The 20,329-nt window shown below is 45.4% G+C and overlaps 1 long non-coding RNA gene across 1 annotated transcript; it reads left to right on the top strand.

Annotated features, from left to right (window-relative positions):
• Window positions 1–600: 600 nt before the first annotated feature.
• Window positions 601–1,335, top strand: LOC112943410. Its single transcript, XR_003248565.1, has 3 exons — window positions 601–656; window positions 782–886; window positions 1,130–1,335. It is a non-coding gene; the product is annotated as an uncharacterized LOC112943410 (long non-coding RNA).
• Window positions 1,336–20,329: the final 18,994 nt, after the last annotated feature.

The raw sequence follows: 20,329 nt of genomic DNA, 5'->3' as shown, positions 1-20,329 counted from the left end.
TGATGGCAGCGTGACAAACCTCTCTCTAGAGCTCCTGCTGTGCAGTCGTGTCTGCAGCTGAAGCACCATGGCAGCCACACCAGTGGGTACATTCTTGTTGGCTCTGTGTTTTATGGGGCTTGGGCAGGGTCTTGCCACAGCAGCTGCAAGATAGAAGCAAGAACAGGGCATGTTAAGACAGTTGGGTTATTTTGGCTGTCCCTGTGAAGTGTGGACTTGCTGTGCTGAGTACCTATGAGGGACTGCCTCATTCAGCTGCTTGTAGTATGTTAAGCAAGGGCAATGAGCCACCTAAAGCATAGGACTCTCCATGTACCCAGTGGTATTTTCTGCAGGTACTTCACACACTGGCAAGCACTCCTATTAGTTATTTTGTGTATTTCTTGAGTGAAGGAGGTCTAAGGAGAGGCTCCGTTTATGGCCCTGGGTGGTGGGTAAACAGCAGCCATGGCTGTTTATCCACAGAGGTTTCTGCCCCCTTATCAGGATCAGCAAGGAGCAACAATCACTCCCGCCTGTGATGCCCACACAGCTCCCCACCGAGGGCTCAGGATGTGGAAGCTTCCCAGTCACCGCTTATCTGCTGATGGCTCAAAGCTGCTCTTATCCCAGGGTGCTTCTTTCAGGAAATGCTTTCCAGCAGCGTAGCCAGACTGGTCAGAGGTTTAATTGCTTCTAAACCTTTATCTTCGCTGTTGCAATGTTGTAGAAATTGCAGAAGATTTTTTTTTTTTTTAACAAAATTGATTTCACTCGCTCATACCAATACTGTTTTTCTTAGGTAAATGAGACATGTGTGTCCTAGCAGTGGGACCAGGTTTCCCTGTGGTCCTGAAGAGGACAAGGGACACTCAGCAGCTCCCAGCCGTCCTGGCCTCTTCTCTGGGTGAGCCCATGTGACAGTTTGGGATGTGCTTTTTGGATCATTTAGGAGCCGATAACAATCATGGCCTTTGTTTCTCCATCCTTTATGAGTCACCGGGATTTACTCACTGTCCTTCATCTCCTTATTGAGTGTCTTTTGGCTGTAATCCCGATCCTTGTCTTTCTCCCATCAGCTCTTGATGGCTCAGCCTTTTGTTTGGGCCCTTGTTCTAACTCGTCCTTTGTTTTCCCTCCTTTGCCGGAGTTTCCCGGGGAGCTGCACGCACACGGGCATTGATCACAACGACCTGCGAAGCTGGGGGCTTTCTGTGGCTTTAGAGAGAGGCCGGGAAGAGCAGAGTGCCGACAGCTCTGCCCATCGCTGTGCTCGCCTTTGGCCCGTGCTTGTCCTTCCTCCAGCCACAGCAGCTGCTCGGAGGCCAGAACTGATGGTTTTCTCCAGAGCTGAAGCCAGGTCTACCTACCTTGAGTGGCAACCCAGGTGACACAAATGTCTGGAGTTAACATTCCTGCTCCCACCAAACCGCAAGGATATCTACGAGGAGAAAACGCCAGGATTATATTCTGCACAAAAACGAAGGGCATATTAAGCAATTGCCTCCTGCAAGGCATTTTAGTGCCCGTGCTTTTTGAGGGAACAGCTTGGTGCCAGCATTGTCATTTATTGGCCTTTGCTAGTAGAACTGCACATTCATCACTGTAATTTCATACAGCTGCGTTCTTTTCACAGTTTATGGTGATGCCCTCTCATTTATGAAATACACAGTTACACATATGGCTTTATTATTTCCAGCCCTTCAAGTGCATTTAGCAATTTCACTGAGCTAACACTGTAAAAGTTACAGCAACAGTATCCAGTGTTATGCAGCTATCCAAAAATTAGAGAGAGTGATGTATGTTTATGCAAGAAGTCCATAACAGTTTATACAATTGAATTTGGGCCATTGGTTCTAAAATGTTACCAGCTGCATTAGGTGAAATCCCATACCACCAGCTTCTCAGTAGCTGCGGCTCCAGCTCTTGAGTTATATCTGGGGCACATCTGGCCAGAGCCTTTCAGGGTTTTTATTGCAACATACCCACTGGTCAAAAAAGCCCTGTTTTACCTCACCCAGGGCCTTTGCAAGACAGAACCTCAGACTGAGCAGATAACCGAGATCTGATTCCCAAGAACTAAGGCTCCTATTCATAGACGAGGAGGTGAAACTGGCCCTTTTAATCGGCTGTATCCATAATGCGTCTTGTGAGTCATTCACTAAAACTGCAAATGACTCTCCAAACTAAGAAACAGTTTCTTCAGGGGAAGAGGAATATTGCTGAAGTTGAAAGGCTAGGCAGAAAGAGAAAAATGGTACAGATTTGGTGGGCACATGCTTTTAACAAAAGTCATGCCAGTTTGCATATCATTGATTTATTCCTAGTGTAGCAATCACCGTGCAGGGCAAAACCACAGCACAAGAAGAACTATCTAGCATTTAAAGGGAAGATACTCAAAGCATGGATATCAAGTTCAGTGCTGACTTTCACCAGTGCTTGCATGGTAGGAAATGGAGTGAAGATGTGGCTGCTATTCGAAGTTGTGCAACAGAACAGTTGCTCTTGGTTCCTCTCATGCGCCTGTGGAGCTTCTGAAACCCAGACCTTTTTGTGTGGGTGTCAAACGCTATAGGAAACTGTGAAAATTGGCTTTTCTGTGCCCCACTTCCACCACAGGCAAACCACAGAGAATAAAACCTACCTCCTGGCACATACCAAAACCTGATTATAGTCTTTAAGAATTCTTTGACCCCCGAGTGAAAGGCAGTGCAGAGGTGCGATGTACAGTGGGGCTCCCTTGCACTTCCATGGTTGCTTCTAAGATGAAGTGGCTTCCAGGCACTAGATCAAACTTACAGGTTTTTTTTTGTTTTGTTTTGTTTTTAAATAGGTATTCTGTCTTCCTCCTTGTTCCATGAGGGAACAGACTATAACTGTCCTTCTTTGCCTACCTTAACGTAAATGGACAATAAAAGCTGAAGCAGAGGAAATGCAGGCTTGTTCAGGGGGGCTCTTTTGCCTTTGGACACGTTTCCTTTCACATCCTTGCATTGAGTCAGTCGCTGACACGTACAGCAAAGTCTACCTTTATGGCCTATTTTGGGGCAGTTGCTCTTAGTCTGGCTTACTTCACCTGACAGTGATGTTGACAAACCCATTCCTCACAGTATTGCTGCAACAGAGCTTCAGCTGGCCCATGCGGACAGCTTGTGTTTCAGTATTTACAAGCAGTGTCTCACTGCTTGGGCAATGCACTAAACAGAAATCTGTATTTAATACCTTCCAGGACACACTATTCATTTTAACTTCGGATGAAAACTTCAATGCTGGACCAAATTCATGCCAGGTTTCCTGCATTCGTCCAGTGAGCAGTCTCCAAGCTGGGCTGGCATTTCGATCAGTGAGGGGTCTCCAAAAGGCTGATTAAATCTTCACTTGTCTTTTCTGGTCTCTCCAGAATGTTCTTGGGATATATTTCATTCAGGATTTGTTGTAGTGTTTTAACGTTGGTGTTGCCTCATTAAAAGCAATGGACCTGTGCTTTTTAATGTGTGTGTGTGATGAGTATGTTTGACCTGAGACGGCGTAGGGGTATCACCCCTACACGGACCCAGCACCTGAAAGTTCTGGTCCCCAGTTTCATAGTAAAAAGAAAGGCATTAAACTCTTGCCCTATGGTATGTGGTTTCCCAGGCTTAAATGGGCCTTTTTCCTTCCTGTTCTGTTTATTGACTCATTTCCTTGAATCTGAGACTGTTAGTGAGTTTTAGCCTCATCAGTAGGGTCCATAGTACTCCCTGATCCAGCAGTAAAAGAGATGGCAGCAAAACAGGAAAGATTTGCATTACTTTCACGGGAGAAAACTAAAAATTATTATTTTCTGATAATAGACAGGAGTCCCTGCCTTGGATCAGACTGAGTTTTTCTTTCAGAGGGAACCTTAGCTGTCACTCCAGGGTCACTTCCCATCTAAAACCCATAGAAATAATGAACCTGGATTCAAGGAGTTTTGAGCAGTTCTGGCTTTTGCAGCTGAGCACTTTAAAGAGCCCTCAATATCTCTAATTAAAGAGGGTGAGAGAGTTTTTTTTGTTTCGTTTTCATGAGCTTGGATATTAGACTTTTCTTGTACTCCCCACCCGCAACTTATACATTTTTGAGGTTTCTGGTAGTCATCCCATCTAGATCAAACTGGATGTGTTACTTCAATGGAATTTGTCCCTCTCCGTTTTTCTTTCTTTTTCTTAGAGTAGATTAAACATTTGTGTTTCTAATCCTCCAGAGCACAGATTTCAAGGGCAATATGCGGTCTTGTTTTGCTGTGCTCAGACAGATATTTGTTCCGAGTAAAGCCTTTAAGGGTAAATAATAAGGCTACTGCAAATATTCTTGATTCAAAGCTATTTTTGTGCCAGTAGCTTTCTGACTGCCTTATATCTGGTCCACAATTAAAGGCATTTTTTGTTGAATGCTTTCCTCTGGCTCCCTTTTAGCAAATTAAGAGACCTATGTCCTATCAAATGCCCTGCCACAGGAGTGCCTGGTTAGTCATTTTCAGATGGGCTTCATCCAAGCCTGCAATAACTTGGGCACAATATACTGTTGTCTGCAAGTGCACCCATCTAGATATCTAACTACTTGATCTGCAAGAGGGTGGCATGGCCCTCATTTTATGCCCACTCTTGAGCATAGACTTAGTGTTAAATTGCAGACACACCACTTGATACCCAAATTTAATTGCAACTAACCTGTCAAAGCATAGCTTTGATCATGAGGAGGTTTCATGCCCTCGCTTGCAATTAAGAAGAAATTGCAGGAAGCACCAGGCTGCATTTGAAGTGGAAGAAAATGAAATCAAGGAACACAGGTGCTTCAGCAGGAAAGAGCATCTGGGCTCCACCCTTGAAGCTTCAATAAGCCCTGGGTAAGCATTGCTGTGTAATGAGGCTGGCTCACTGGTTCGGTTCAGCTGATGCTCAGATGTAGGATATCACCTTACTCAGGGTGGGCCAAGTAAAGCCCCTCCCTGAGATGCCTTTTATTCAAATCATTTCACAACTCAAAGAGCAATTCAAGCTAGAGCAAGCTTTTCCTCTCTGCAGTTCTGGCAGCCTTTTGGCTGTGTCAAATAATAATAATAACAAGAAAAAGCAGGTGGTACCTGCCTGGCATGCTTTCTACTCTGCTGTCAGTATAGCTGAGGTTTTTTTGGCCGAAAGGTTCCTGCGGACCCTTCTGGCTGAGTTTTTTTGGCCAAAAGGTCCCTGCAGACCCTTCTGGCTGGCCATAGCATAAGGTTCCTTCCTTTACCCTGTCTGATACAGGGCCACCATCCCCAGAGCAGTGGAGGGGAACTTCAAAGGTCAAATCCTTCACCCTCCCAAAGGAGCACTCTCCCTCTTGTGACTCCCCTGGGACACGTGAACCTAAATCCATGCCATGACTGGCATTCGAGCACCCAGCCCTGGTCCTCAGAGCCTTGCAGGACTCCTGGGGGGCCTGTTTTCACATGCTAATCTCTCCCCTGAGTCTGGGCAGGGTGCACATGGCTCGCAGCCACTTTTGCATCACCTGCCCCCAAGCCGTGTCTGCTGCACCGCAGAATCCGCCGTTCAGAAACAGGAATGCTTTGCAAAGAGCTGCCGCTGCCCGAGGTGTCTATGAATCACCAAACCAGCCCCAGCCAAAGCTGCCTCTCTCCTGGCTTCCGCAAGAGCAGTACCAGGTCTTCTGTAGCTAATTAAAAAAAAAAAAAAAAAGAAACGGCAGCAAAATAAAACAAGCACTGGGCTTCTGTCCCAGCACAGCACAGACAGCGTGAGGGGAGCTGCCTCAGACAACTCTGTGCAGACAAATCGATAGCTTTACTTTACATCTACAGCCAAAATTTCTCCTCCAGGTTTCGCTGGCTCAACTTCAATTCACTTTAATAGGGGTTGGGCTGGTATAAATGAGAGGGGAATTTGGCCTTTGCTGTCAATTGCATTTTTCATCTACAAGGTATTTTATAGACACTAACTAATGAGCCCACACAAAGGCCTGTGAGGTAAGTAAGGTGGTGTTACACTATCTCTTTACAGATAGGAAGCGGAGCCAAAAAGGATAAATGACTTGCCCAAGGCCAGCAAGAGTGTCAAAGCCAAAGTATTTATGAGTCTTGGGCTCATAACACTCTGTCCCGGGGACAGGGTCTCAGCTTTTTCTCATGATTTCCTTGCCCACAAATTCTGCCTGAAAAGATGGCATTTTCATTTTTACCTGGCCCTATTTGTAGTGTCTGCTTCCTTCTGGATCGCTCTAAACCAAAGTTTCAGGTCCAAATGTGTTACAGGAGAAGGCTTGAAAAAAAAAAATAATGCTATCATTGTCTTGGAAAGGGACAGAGCTTGCTGGAGGGATTGATAAGATGCCCAGCAACAATAACGCTATTTATTATTATTCTCACTGCAAGAGACATCATTATCTGAGGGCCTTGGTAAGACAACCAGGCAAATATGCACAGCAGTCTCGTCCAGCCTGGAGTGCGCTGCAAGAAGGTGACTTGCTGTCCTCATGTCCGCCCCAAAAAGGGATGTATGTCCTCCCTCTCTGCTCTTGGAGAAGGTAATTTTTGCTACTTCTGCTGTTATTATTTAGCCTCCCTCAAAATCTAGAAAATCAAGAGAGCTTGATTAGACTGCTAAGAGTGTCTACTTTTCCACGCACATAACCCAGAATTTACTTCTCAGGTGGAGGACCATTTGTTCCCCCACCAACCCCAGCAGCGAGGCACAAGGGCTCAGGACTCCCTTGCATGGACACCATCGGCCTCGGGGGCAAGGAGGTATGGAGGCCAGCACGCTCGGTGCTTGCCACATGCCTCAAGGCCGCGTGGGCATCTGCCATCATGCCCACCATGTTGCGTCCCCATGCAGGCGGCAGGGCAGAGTCCGGCCACCACGGGCACCAGTGGTGGCCGACAACCACACAGGTGGCTCATTAACCCTGCTAAACCTGAGCTCACAGCCGTTCCAGGTGCTTAGTGCCCACTCCGTTGCCAAGTAGTATCTTTGTGGGGAAACGGTGGCTTGGGAGCCATTTTAGCTCACCAGGGTCATGATGGAAGCGGTCACCAGGGTGGGTGACAGCAGTCACATGCCATTGCTCCCACACCATAACAGCCCCAAACGATTTTGGTAGCACCAGAGATGCAGGGAGGCAGCAGGTCATATTTAAGAGAGTGGGGGGAAAAACACTTCCAACATGGAGAGGAGGCAAGATGGCGGCCTGGCCTCAAAAGGGGCCACTGTGGGGAAAGACATCATCCAAACCTGACAGCTCAGTACGAATCCAGCAAACAGGAGAAAAATCACCTAAGTGGTGACCCTAAGCAGGGGGTGGTTTCCTTGCTGTGGGTTTTTGGTTTGTTTTGGTTAAGGTGATCTTAAAAGATCACCCCAGGATGCTCTCCCCATTTGGGAGGCAAGATTGCACCGGGAGCCATCCTGTACCAGGGGCTTCGGTGATGAGGTTTTTGCTGCTATCGATGTGGATTTGGAGCCATGGTTTTTGAAGTTAAAGGCTTTCTTACTGCTTTGTCTTCTTCTGCCCTGAGGGAGAAATGTTCCCCAACAGCCTGGTGCTTTATACATCAAAGGACATTGGGGATTTTTTTATTTTTTAATTGCTTGAATGATACTAAGATAGATGTTTTCATAAGAGAGTTATCCATTTAAAATCTACCTGAGAGTTGTTGCATGAAGAAGTTGGAATCAAAAAAAAAGCAATACCAAAGGAAAAAAAATATATAGAGAGATAGATATAAATAGATATGGGACATTTGTTCCTTAGGGCACTTGGTTTTCTTTTTGAGCTCCTGCACGAGCTACTCAGATGATCCAGCTCCCAGCTCCCATGTGCTTGTTCTCAGGAAACTAAACATCACACCCCAAGAATTTTTTCTTTAGACGAATACAACGCATGCCTGTACTATCTTTGCATTTCTTAGTGAGCATATTGTATCTCCTATCTAAACTATCTAAATAAGACACACAAATCTGTAAGCTTGGTGGGCTGCTACGTCATTAACTGAAGTTTCGTCTGCCTGTTGTTAGGGGTGGATTTCCATCATGGATGGAAAGCCAGAGTTTATGAGATCTACAGTGGGAAAGACTCATTAGTTCCTGAGCGTCCAATCTGGCCCGTCTTTAAGTGGCCTGTTTTTCAGAGAGGGTGCTCAGCACATTTTCAGATTACCCAGGCCTCCTTTACTATCTCTGTCTTAGCCCATAAACACAGAAGGATCCAAAGTCGTTTAAAATTGTGGTATATGTGTTCGGCTACAGGGGTACTTTTTTTTCCACATGCACATGAGGAATCCAGAACAAAAGGATTTGACTGACTAGGATGAAAGAGGCACCAAAGATGCAAACTTGGTTGGTAACATAAGTGTTATGCAAGCAACAAATGTATATATAAACAAGCATATGTAAAAGCAAAAATATCCTGAATGTCTCTGTTTTTAATTCTTTTTTTTTTCTTACCCTCTCTTTTTTTTCATACCCTAAGAAAAAGTATAAAGGAGAATATTTTAGATTCCCTTTGTTGTTCTAATGCCTGAAAGTGGAGTGAGCTACAGAGTGGGTAGAAAGTGAACGGAAGTCGCACTTCACTGAATAACCCCAAAATGAATTAAAAGCAAAAATGTAAAAAGACCAACAAATACATACACAACAAAGTCAACTCATTCACAGTTTTTTCATTTACAATAAACAGTGACCTTTCTAAAAAGACAAGAAAAAAAAGGTTTAAAAAAATCTTTTCAGCCAGTGTTGCCTATTCCAAAATAATGTGCACTGCGGTGTTTATACTGGCTTCCCAAGGCCATTTCCTGAAAGAACAGCTCTGCATTGTCTCCACTCCTCTGTAGGACAGGATGTAGCCCATTAATGTCAGGATACACCAGATTACATAGAACCGGTGGAGGCTGTTCCCAAACATCTGCGTCAGATCAAATCTAAAATAAAAACTCTCATCCATACCTCTTCAAACCAGTTATGCCTAGGTCCTGCTCTCACAGTTGACAGCGCGTTGGCTGTGGATACCATTAGTAAGCAGGTAACCCACCTCCCACCAGCAGAGATTCCCTGTTCCAACAACCTGGCAGGGAAATCTGCAGAGCAGAGCTTTGCAAGGCGTACGGCTTTACATACAGTAGAAGTGCCCATTGGCTCCGTGAAAGGACATTTTGAAGTGGCATATATTATTTACACATCCATCATACATGCTGAATTATTACAAAGTTAAGTTCTAGATTTGTGTCTACGTAAGGGAAGTAATGTGGACCAACGTGTTCATCACCTAGAGAGGTATTTTGCAATCCTGGAATGCACACAATTTTCCATAGTCCTTTCCTGCACAGTTTTACATTTATCTCCCCCAAACTCCTTCCAAAATTCACAACCCTCCAGCAGTTCTGAAGTACAAGGTTCAGCCTGGCTGGGAAATGCAAGGGTGAGAATCAAAGCCTCGATCTGAAACTTCCTGAGCTCCAGGGAGACTGGGGAAGCTAGACACAGGGTTTTGATCCAGAAATACCTCTAGCAAATATTTGAGTAGCAACTCTTTCAATTCCCATAGTATTTCGGGGGGTCTTGAGGAGACAATGTTCTCTTTCAGGGAGCCAATTCATGGAGTCTCTCTCCTTTTGCAATGGAGATTCTTTTATCCTACACTGTGATAAGTGGCCACTCCAGTTGTACAGTTGCCCCATCACTCTCTAGGCTTTCAGAAGGAGAAAAGCCCAGTTTAGAATGATATCCTGGCTGTTTCTATTCAAACATCAAGCAGAAGAAGGAGCAAGGAACCAAGTCTTTCTCTGTGCAGGTGAGGTAAGTTTTTAATTCTTGGCTATCACTGAATTCATAGAATCATAGAATGCCGATGGTTGGAAGGCACCTCAGAGGTCATCAAGTCCAACCCCCCTGCTCACGCAGGGTCACCCAGAGCACGTGGCACAGGGCTGCATCCAAGCGGGTTTTAAAGATATCCAAAGAAGGAGACTCCACAACCTCTCTGGGCAGCCTGTTCCAGGGCTCTGTCACCCTCACAGTGAAGAAATGCTTCCTTAAGTTCCTGTGGAACTTCCACTTAGTGATGGCCATGTTCTTGGACACAATTCATTTCTTCAAAGGATGCTTGAATAATGCAGCATGTACTCCCTGTGGGTCCCAAATACCTCCTGAAGTTCTCTGTAGCCTGGAATTGGCTTAAAAGAGACATTAAACCTAATTCAGAGTGGCAAATTTAGTCCTGTATCCTAAATGCAACTAACCTGTCCTAAGCAGTAGCGTTAGCTGACTTGAAGTACATTATTATGAAAGACAGCAGTGACAAACTAAACAGCCTCTTTTTTGGCCCCGCAAAGGATTCCACAAAGCAGAGATCAACCTTACACTGAACCTTGCCAGTCACAGCACGCTATTAACACAGGCAATTATAGGCGATCACAGCAATTACTAGTAAAAGATTATCAAGTGTAATAATGGAAGGGCTAATTACTGCCTTTCATTTCATGATTTTATCAGAGGTCATGGCACAGTGGAATCAAGAAGGTCAGCCCTGCAGTGATTCCCAGCTCTCCCTCTTACAGTAGCCCTTTGGCCCTTATGAAACCTCACAACTGCAGTACAGGTGCAAAACCAACCGAGGTTCAGGGACTCTTTCTCCTGGAACAGCTTTCAGGCTTTGAATGGAAAGTAGCAGCAAAACATAAAGTAGCAGCAAATTTGCTATTCCTTTCTGTGGGAGTTCAGTGAGACTGAGGTGCTCTAAGGATGCCTTAAGAAATGCAAAACCACTGCTTCACACGAGGAGTCAGCAGCCAAACACCAGCCTAATTCTTTGCCTCAACAAATACCAAAACTTTACCAAGACCTAACCCCAACACTTGTACTGCAAAGCTGCAGCAGGGCACTCTGCCTTCCATCACAGGAGTAACCATGTTCCTGCCTAAAGCCGCCCAGACAGATGGGAATACTTTCAGGAGCACCTTCTTTGCACACCCAGGGAGAGCAGACACAGCAACCCCCAGGATCCTCATCATATTTGCTTGATGGGGATGTGCTGTGCAGCTCAGTGCCCGGCACTCACGCCTGAAACACTGGTGGTGGCTGTGAGAGGCAGCCCAAGAGGGAGGTTTCTTCCCACTTGGGACCCTAGACATCAAGCCCAGCTGCTGCTGACAAGGGGCCCCTGCCACAGTGTGGCCTCAGTGCCAAGCTGGTAAGGGAACAGGAGGCACCAGGGGCATGGGACAAGGAGAGCAGGAAGGCTTCTCAGCAAACCTCTTGCTTAGGATCCAGGACGTGACAGTGGACATCATTCCTTAGCACTGGTCTTTAGTGTCCACTAAGCAGCACCCCCAAACCTGCCAGATTGCTTAGCTACGGTCTAAATGTACAAAGCAGTGGCAATCAAGTGAATCCTTGTTTCGAAGCTGTGGATGAACACAGGCTTGCAAAGGTGAGGAGATAGCGCTGCGGGCTTGCTGGGCTCTCTCCTTCCCCACTGTATGTCTCCATCTTTAATGGCAATTGAGGAACGTAGGAGAAAGCTGTTTTTCCAGCTGACCTGCTGCCTTCAGAGGTTTGCATTTTACCTCAGTCTCTGACTGATTTCCCACTTTCTGCATTAAAATATATATGAGCAAGTGGTGGTTTGTGTGAGGGGTGACATACATCAGCAGCAGCAGTTTCCATTTGGAGAACTACCTAACAAACACACACTCATGCTTCCTCTGTTAGAACAGCTCTATTAAGATGGATGTTTCTCCCTTGTGTGAAGAAAACAATGGCTTCTGTAACCCGAAAACAGTGGCTTCTGTGACCTGAAAACAATGGCTTCTGTGACCTGGTGTGTGTGGCACTTACTTAGCTGATGTGCATCCCCACCACTGGCTGTCGTGCTGGGGATTAGTCACTGGGAAACCCCGTTGAAGTCCTTTGTGCTACCACAAAGAGTATGCAAAGAACATGCAACATAAACCCATTCTGTTTAGATAGGATTTGCATACTCTGCAGTAGTTGAGACTGACACCTGGAGTGAGAACTGAAGAGAAACTTGGCTTGGTTGGTTTGTTAAAAAAAAAAAAAAAAAGTATATATATGTGTGTGCGTGTATATATATATATATATATATATATAAAGAGAGAGAGAAAGGAGAAGCTTAGCAGTGCACAGGAAAGAAAAAGGTTCAATTTTGCCCCAAAAGTAAAGCAGAGAATAAAATTTATGGTCCTTTACATAGAATCATTCTGGTTGGAAAAAAAGACCTTCATGATGATCAAGTCCAAGCATAAACCCATCACCACGGTGCCCGCTAAACCATATCCCTAAGTGCATGTGTCTTCTCAAGTTCCATACTGATCCTTAGATCTGGACCATGGCTCAGTTCCCAGCATATGAAGTTTTTTGTTCTCCTGCCACATAGTCCCACCAAAATATTTGTAGCCACAGGTTAAAGTAGATCTTATTGATTCACAAACTCTTGTATGTTGCCACAGAAGAAACAGAGCTCAGGCCAGAACATCTACATGTTGCTGAGCACAGATCAAACTCCCAGAGCTTTTTATTGGAACTCTATACCCAGTACCAGGCAAACTACCCAGGCGGATGAAGATTGCTGCAAAGTCCAAGCGGAGCAGAAGTTTCACAATAAATATCTAGAGCATGTCCAATAGGAATGCTGGAGAGCTGCCAGCCTGCCACTGCTCGAGCAAAGTTGGTTGGAATTTGCTTGTCAGGTCCCAGCCATAGAAGCAAGTTCAGAAGGATTCACTGGCCCGTCAGCAGCTGCAGTGTTGTTGAGTATAGTGCAGTGGGAAGCACAAGTCACACACTGAACTCCTCACAAGTTGAGGAGGGGAGAGAAGGGAAGGAAGGAAGAGCAAACCACAAAGAGCCATGAGGAAACCCCCACCAGATCCATGCACACAAAAGCCACCCTTCTGTCACTGCAGGCAGCACAACAGAGGCATTTGCCTCTGTTTTGCAAGCAGAAATGACATTAGAGGCCGATGTGCTGTGCACTGAAAGCATGTGCATCAATGGCTACAAAAGCATCTGGTTTACACAAGTGGTGGAAAATGGTTAGGGAAAAATAAAAAGCTTTGAAGTCATTCTTACTGTGACAACTGGATCTATAGGTAGAGAGCAAACACAGATGAAGGGTTTTGCTGGGAAATCTCTGTAGAAATTTCCTGCAACCTTTTTTCATGTGCCAAATTGTCTTTCAAAGGATGCTCTCTAGAAGGATGAGGGCAACTATCCTGAGGTCCCTTCCAATCTTAACCATTCTATGATTCTATCCTATAAAGGCTCAGCACGGAAGAGAAAGGCCATGAAACGTGAGCACTGCGCACACTCGGATAGACTCCAGTAGCCACAGAGATTTCAGAGCAGTTCCTTGCCCTGAATTCCTGAGGCGTCACGTCCACATTGCAAAATATCACTGTTAAAATTTCACCAGTTCGAGCACGACCCCATCCTGCCGCCAGGGACAGGCTACAGTGACCAGCTGTCGCCCTGTGCTGGAAGCTCCTTTTGGATGGGCTGCGTTCTCACGGTTCTGCTCTGCAGCTGACCCAGAAACCTTCACCTCCATCTCCACACTGTGAGCCACTATCAAATACAGGTTTATCCGACCTGAACATCTGGAATGAAACAATCTGAGCGAGACCCCTTGTGACCTGTACCAAGAGGTATAAAGCATTTTGCCAGACAATCCTTCTTACACTTTTAAAGAGGGCATTTCCTGAACGGGATGAAGAATCAAAGCTAAGTTCATAGCAACCTGTGAGAAATTCCAAGGAATGTGAAAGAAATGCCTTGGATCTGGTTGAGGAGCGAAGCACTGTTTTTCTTCAGAGCTTTCTCTACAAACATTTCCAAGCATTAGCAGCATGATGGGCGTAACTTAAAACATGCCAATGAGTAGACCAAACATATGGAAGAGTTATTTACATTAGGCTAACAGCAAGTTTATGCTTTCAGTCTGTACAACATTGCTGAGGATTTAAATCTCTCTTTTTGGACGGTCTTTGATGTTGCTTTATCCACCTGTTGGGAAAGTATTCCCTCCCTCCACTGCAGCATTGCTGTTTATGAAAATGAGGCTAATGAGATCTGCAAAATATTTTGAAATCTCTAGATGAAACATACAGCGCAACTGCACTTCCAGCACGTAAGCTTGGCTCTTCTATCCTGACTCATGCAAAGGTTTAGGCCTGCATATTAAGCTTGTGCACGTGATGCAAAGGATAAGAAAATCAGGCACACCAGGAGGCAGTTTGATTGCTTTCTTATCTGTGAGCCCCGTGTGTGACCCCGGATTTCACAGCTCGCGGCGGTGGTGGCTGGGCAGCGAGTGCAGAACCTGCGCTCTGCAATGTGCTTTTCTGGCAACCATCACTGGCTAAACTAGCAGTAAACCCTCATTTGTGGCTCACGTTGCCCTCTCCAGGACCATCTCAAGGAGAGGCGGAGTGAAACTGAAGCTACCCGGCTTCAGGCCACTGAAATATAAGCAGAAACAAGCTTCCCAAAGAGGAGAAGGGTCTGCAGGCCCAGGAAGCCTATCCTGGTGTTCCTCCTTAAGCCCAAGGATTAACCCCAATGACACTTCTACCTCAGCGTGGCCCTGGAAATAGGAAACAACACTATTTCCTAAAAACAAAGTGGAAATAGGATCATTTTCTAAAATAACTGTTGAGCAAACTCCACACCAGCTCTTTGAGAAATAACTGTTTAGGCCATCGAGTACATAAATTGCCCAGCTCAGGGAGATGAGATCTTCTACCTAACTGCTTCTGCAGTGCAAACTGTGGTAATGAGAGGTAAACTTAACTGTGGGGTTCCCTACCACTTACAGGAACCCTCCAATATTAGAGCAGTGTGTCTGTGTGCACTTATCTATGTGACTCTGTATATGTGTGTGCATGCACATACGTATGGATGCATAGTGCAACTGTGTTAAATAAAACTATCATTTTACTTCTACATTGTGGTGTTCCTACAGGTACTTCTAGAGATGACTGCAGTGACGGGCTCCATGGGCTCTGTGATTTCTAGGAAGAAAAAAAATTAAACCCTACTTTGACCTCATCCAAGAGAGCAGGCCAGAGTACTAAGGCAGATCTGCCTAGGTAGGTTCTTGGAGTGGACTCAGAAAACCCCAGCAAGACAAATACTTGCTAATCAAATCAGAAGGTGAGAATTCCTTCACAAGGTCTAGGGTCCAACCTGCAGCTCGGAGCTACCTGTAGAGACAGGGAATTCTGATAAATTTTGCAGTACTCATTCCCTGATAACAAGGGAAAGCACTAAAGATTTTGTAAATCCGTTAGCATCTTTGGAGGGGTTTGGGAAAGAGCACGTTGATGCTCTTGTATAAGCAGAGTTCCAGCCAAGACGGCTGTGAGATTAGCAGCCTGCTGGTGTGAGGAAAATGAGGTCCAAACCTGACCTAGATGGTCATTAATTCAAGTCACATTCCCACCAGTGGCGCTGAAGTTCCTGTGCACCCCTTCCAAGTGCCCTTGGATCAGGTTAGCCTGACATTTCATTACGCTGTCTTTTTTCCATAACATCTGCTAAGCAGCAGATGCAATGGGGTGATGGTAAACTTGGGTCACGTGGAAGCCAAGTAAATCCTCACTCAGAGTCTTTAAAAGGCAAGAAGAGATAAAAGAAACACGGCTGCCTTGAGGAAGGCCTGCTGTATGCACATTGCTGTGTCAGGCCACGTAAACACAGCTGCAAATTTCCATGCAAAGTCAAGCTGTTTTATGAGGTGTTTATTATACATCTAGATAGATGTCTCTTTATATACTTATAGAAAACAAATATCCACATAAAAACACATTTTTGCAAGTGCTGTGCAGGCCAGCGCTCTGCATTGCAAAGAGATTATTACAAGGGGAATAAAAGAAATGCCTGTGTAATATTATGAAGTGTTTAAATCTGAGTGATGACTACAGGCCGGCTGTCCCTCTGAAATCAAAGCCACTAATATTTGCATGTGTTACAGTCTAATGTTAACCCCACACTCCATGCTAGCAACATCAGAGCACCTACAACTGCCCTGCAAGCGCTGCCACTGCGGGGTCTTTCACCCAGCAGCCTGAGGCCACCGATCACTTGCCAGCGTGCCAGTGAGTGCACAGGGAAGGGCCATTGCCCATGCAGATGGTAGCAGCACCCTTCCACTAGACATGCAGCAGCAACTGGCTGCAAAAGAAACGTGGAAATAAAACCAAGCAAAATCAGAGCGCCTTGCGAGGGATCCATCCGGCTGATCAAAACACTCAGGGACTCAACAGCAGGGTTTGCTTTCCTGCACGCAGTCACCAGGGGAAGAAACATGGCTGGAGGTGACAGAGGTAGGTGTCACCAGAGGTAGGTGACAACTGTTCTTCACTCCCAGATCTGACACTGGGTTTTGCACCTTCTTCATAAACACTCTGCAGATTGCTCACAATTTGCAGACAACTTAGCAAAATGCTGCTTCTCAACCCCGTTGCACCCTATAAATACACAGCAATCCAAGCTCATCTCCCCCCGCTTCACCTTTTTATAAAATCCTAAGCCATTTTTGCTTTGCTGTATTTATTTTCAATGCAACCATGAAATCAGCTCCCTAACCTGCAGCTGCATCATCTTGTGTGCCAAAAGAAAAAAGGGCCCAAGAACGAGCAGCCAGGGAATTGCTGCTTATCTCCTTCATGAAACCATGGCATAAGCTTTTATTTTCAGCCAAGTTGGTGATTCCTTTTCCCTTTTGCCTTATAACACTCCTATCAATTCCAGTATCACATACACGTAACTTCCCTTCTCTCCATCCTTCTCTCAATTTCCCTTCTCTCCATTTGATTTCATTTCTTTCAGAAGGTCTAGTTGGGCTGGACCGAAGGAAGAGGGAACGGTGCTACTGGAGGGCTGCAGATGGGGACCAACCTGCTCACAGCGCTGCAGTTGAGAGAGCACTGGGTATGTTCAAAACACCCGCCAAAGGCTCCTCTGCTGTGGGGCCAGCAGCCTTGCTAACTAAAGAGGACCCCTCACCATGCTCTGGGCCTCACGGAATGGGAGCAGTAGGACACTGCAGGGCAAAGAAGAGCTCTTGCTATTGCCCCAGGAATGTACAGATGCTTTCCTCCTGAACAGCTACCTGTTGTACCATACACCGCAGAAACAAGTCTATCAGAGCATGTTTCTCCAGTACAAATAATGCTGAAGAATTCAGAAAATAAAAAGGAAATTAGGCCATGTGGTGGAAATGGAAAGCTGAAAAGATGCCATCTAACCATCTGCTACAGGAAATTTAAACTCCCAGATAGTTTTGTAGGTATCTGCATAACTACCAAGGATGACACCACCTTTGAATAATCCTTTTCCAGATTCACCTTCTGTATTAAAAAGAAAAAAGAAAGAAAAAGAGAACTTGCTAATCATGTCATACGATTCTTCCTAGCAGCAGGAGGGCCAAATGCAATTAATCCACAGTGCCAGCTATCTTAACAGTGACTCTCAGGCGGCTGCCAGGCCTGCACTTAAACTTTTGGTCTATTTACAGCAAGCAACATGATTTCTCAGTCATTATATATTTTGTTTAGAGAACAATTATAGACTATATCTCTGTGTAAGAGCTACCTTATCAGCAAAGAACTTCTGATGAAAGCGACCCTCTCCAGCAATGCTACTGCCCCCAAGTCCCAAAAAAATAAGCTGTATGGCATGACACGCACGTACACTGCCTATATATTCGCCTTCATTCCATAGGTTGTCAGGCTTTGTTCAGATTAACAGTACTGGATTAATGCACCATGGGTTTGGTGGAGGGAAATGTGATCAATGAAAAAAATCCAAGGCTCATCCTCTCAGCTGGAGGTCATGGAATGACTATCATGCTGGAGGTGTCTTATTCATGTTATGTGCTGAGCATGATCCTTCCTGCATCCCTGCTCTCCTCAAAAGTGTTCCCAGGCACCGTCAGGAAGAGCAAGGTCATGCCAGAAAGTGGGTCAGCAGCTAACAGGCTCGTGTCAGTGCTCCATCTTGTGTCCTGCACCCATTTAGTTTCATGAAAAATAGACCAAGGACATTAAAAAGTCCTCTGGTGGTCTCTTTTTAAGAGTTCCCTGTTAGAGGTTACAGGCCGTCCTTGTTCCAGTTCCACATTAGTGAATAGGATGGGAAATACCTGGCTTTTTTCCTTTTCCTCTGGACAGGCTCTATCCACCCGTCCCACAGTGACAACAAAAGACAACAGCATGCATCGTGGATTCCTCTAGGGATGACGGGCACCCAGCATCCCAAGGCACAGCCGGGAGAGTAGGGAAGGGAAATAAAATCATACCCCCTCAAAATGAGCGGTGCCAGGACATGTAAGCTGCTTAGCCCCACTTTGGCTGTCCATGTAAGGACGGCTCTGAGCAGAACACACAAGACCTGGTAGGAGGAGAGGCAACACTTCTCCCAGCTGAGTTTTTGCCAGCATGAGCTGAGGTTCATGAACTCGCTTCGCCTCAGGCCCAAGGCTAAATTCGAGCGCGTCTGAGGTCTGATGAAATGCTTTACAGAGCGCTAATACCAATTTTTATTTCAGCTGAGTCTTCTCTACGGCAGGCGCCGATTCCTCCGCCTGAGTGAAGTACAGGCTTTAAGCTGTATTTGCTAATGTATTAAAAGGGATTTGCTTCGTTAATTTTAACAAATACCAAGTCCCTTCTATCAGCGTAGTAAATGTACAGAAGAAAAAAGCCTGAACCATCCGAGGAACAGAGCAGCAATTCTCTTTCTTTCATTAAGTGTCCAGATGAAGCGATCAAGATTCTGAACTTCATGATTTGGTAATTAATAACTAAAGCCTATGCATTAAAAAGAGCTAAAACTTTCAAAAGATAAACTGATAGTAGATGGGTTCTGGGAGGTGAAAGTGTCTTGAGATCTAATGTCTGGAAATTTAGTTTAGAAATGAGATACAATTTATTCCTCAAAAAAACATTAGAAGCAACTAACTGCTAAACTAAACTAACACTGAATAGAGTGAAATCTTCATTTCTGGGTTTAATTAATGCTAGATGTTCCTCTATAACGTACATGGTAGCTGAAGCAGAACTTCCAGGACTGAAGCAGAAATTGGTTAGCAAAACCTTATGGCCTGCATTATGCAGGTCAGACTAGATGATCTAAGGATCTATGACCCTTCTGGCTTTAAATTCTGTGAATTATGCATCTAGGGTGCCTTCCTCAGATTTTTTTGACCAACACTGAGGTTCAATCCACCCATGTACTATCAGTCAGCATAAAGCCTGTATATCACCTCAACATCACAAAAGTCATGTTATCTAAATCTAATGGTGGCCTTTAAAGGGACAAGTTTAACCCACCAGGGAATTAAATATTTCACAGGGACAGCTACCAGACTTTATGGGGGTGGATTTCCCAGTTACAAAATGAGAACAAAATGCAGAGATGTTATGAGGTCCCACCATACGGGGCCTCATGAGGGTCCAGGTACAACAGAAGCTGTTTTCTCTGTAAAGGAGATAGGCCACGTCAAGCCAGATGTCTTGATATGTCCCTACCAGAAGCAAAGTGATCTCAGCTATCAATATAAAGGTGGAACTAACTCTGATATTTTTCTTCACTGAAAATGGATTAAATTGACACATCTTTCTGAAGTACAGACCAAGGACTGGTCACTCTTAGCTTATGTAGTGCTAAAACAGCAAGGCTGCAAGGCAGTATCTAGTAAGTGGGAGAACACACTCATGTGGATGCTGTTGCAATAGTACTAAAACATTTATATTGTCATAGCTGAGGATGAACCACCTAGACACAGTATTTAGTTAGGGATGGATTATCTCAATGACAAATTACTGCTACTCTGGATACAAAGATGGCTCTATGAAAGTTCAGCTCAAGCCTAGAGTCTTACCTGCCTTGACACTAAAGATGAGCTCCAAGGCAGCTCAGCTCCAAAAGGAGTTTCCCACTTTTGCGTAGAAGGGAGCCCATGTTAGTCAGCCAACCTGGCTGTACACAGAGATAAAAGCCAGACCAGTGAGAAGCATCACATGCACGGAGCCAGCCACAGCACAGCAGGGCTGGTTGGACCCACGGACACTTTTGCAAAGCCCCTCGGGTGACTACGCGTTGCATTGACCTGCAGGAGACCCCGTGTATGGTGCTGAGCTGTGAGCAGGGGCTGTGCCCATAGCTGCACTCCCACTGGGGCTTAGAGGTGCTGCTGCAAGGCTCTGGGAGGAAGGATTTGCCCCTAACATGCAGCCAGACCCACCAGCACATGGCTTCCACTACCACCACGATAACGGTGGCAGCCCTGAAGCCAAGTGCTTTCCAGCGAG

This window comes from Nothoprocta perdicaria, unplaced genomic scaffold (assembly GCF_003342845.1).
Source record: "Nothoprocta perdicaria isolate Ctin4 unplaced genomic scaffold, notPer1 scaffold_147, whole genome shotgun sequence".
Lineage (NCBI taxonomy): Eukaryota > Metazoa > Chordata > Aves > Tinamiformes > Tinamidae > Nothoprocta > Nothoprocta perdicaria.
The sequence above is the reverse complement of the archived record's forward strand: the minus strand, read 5'-3'. Positions and strand labels throughout refer to the sequence as shown.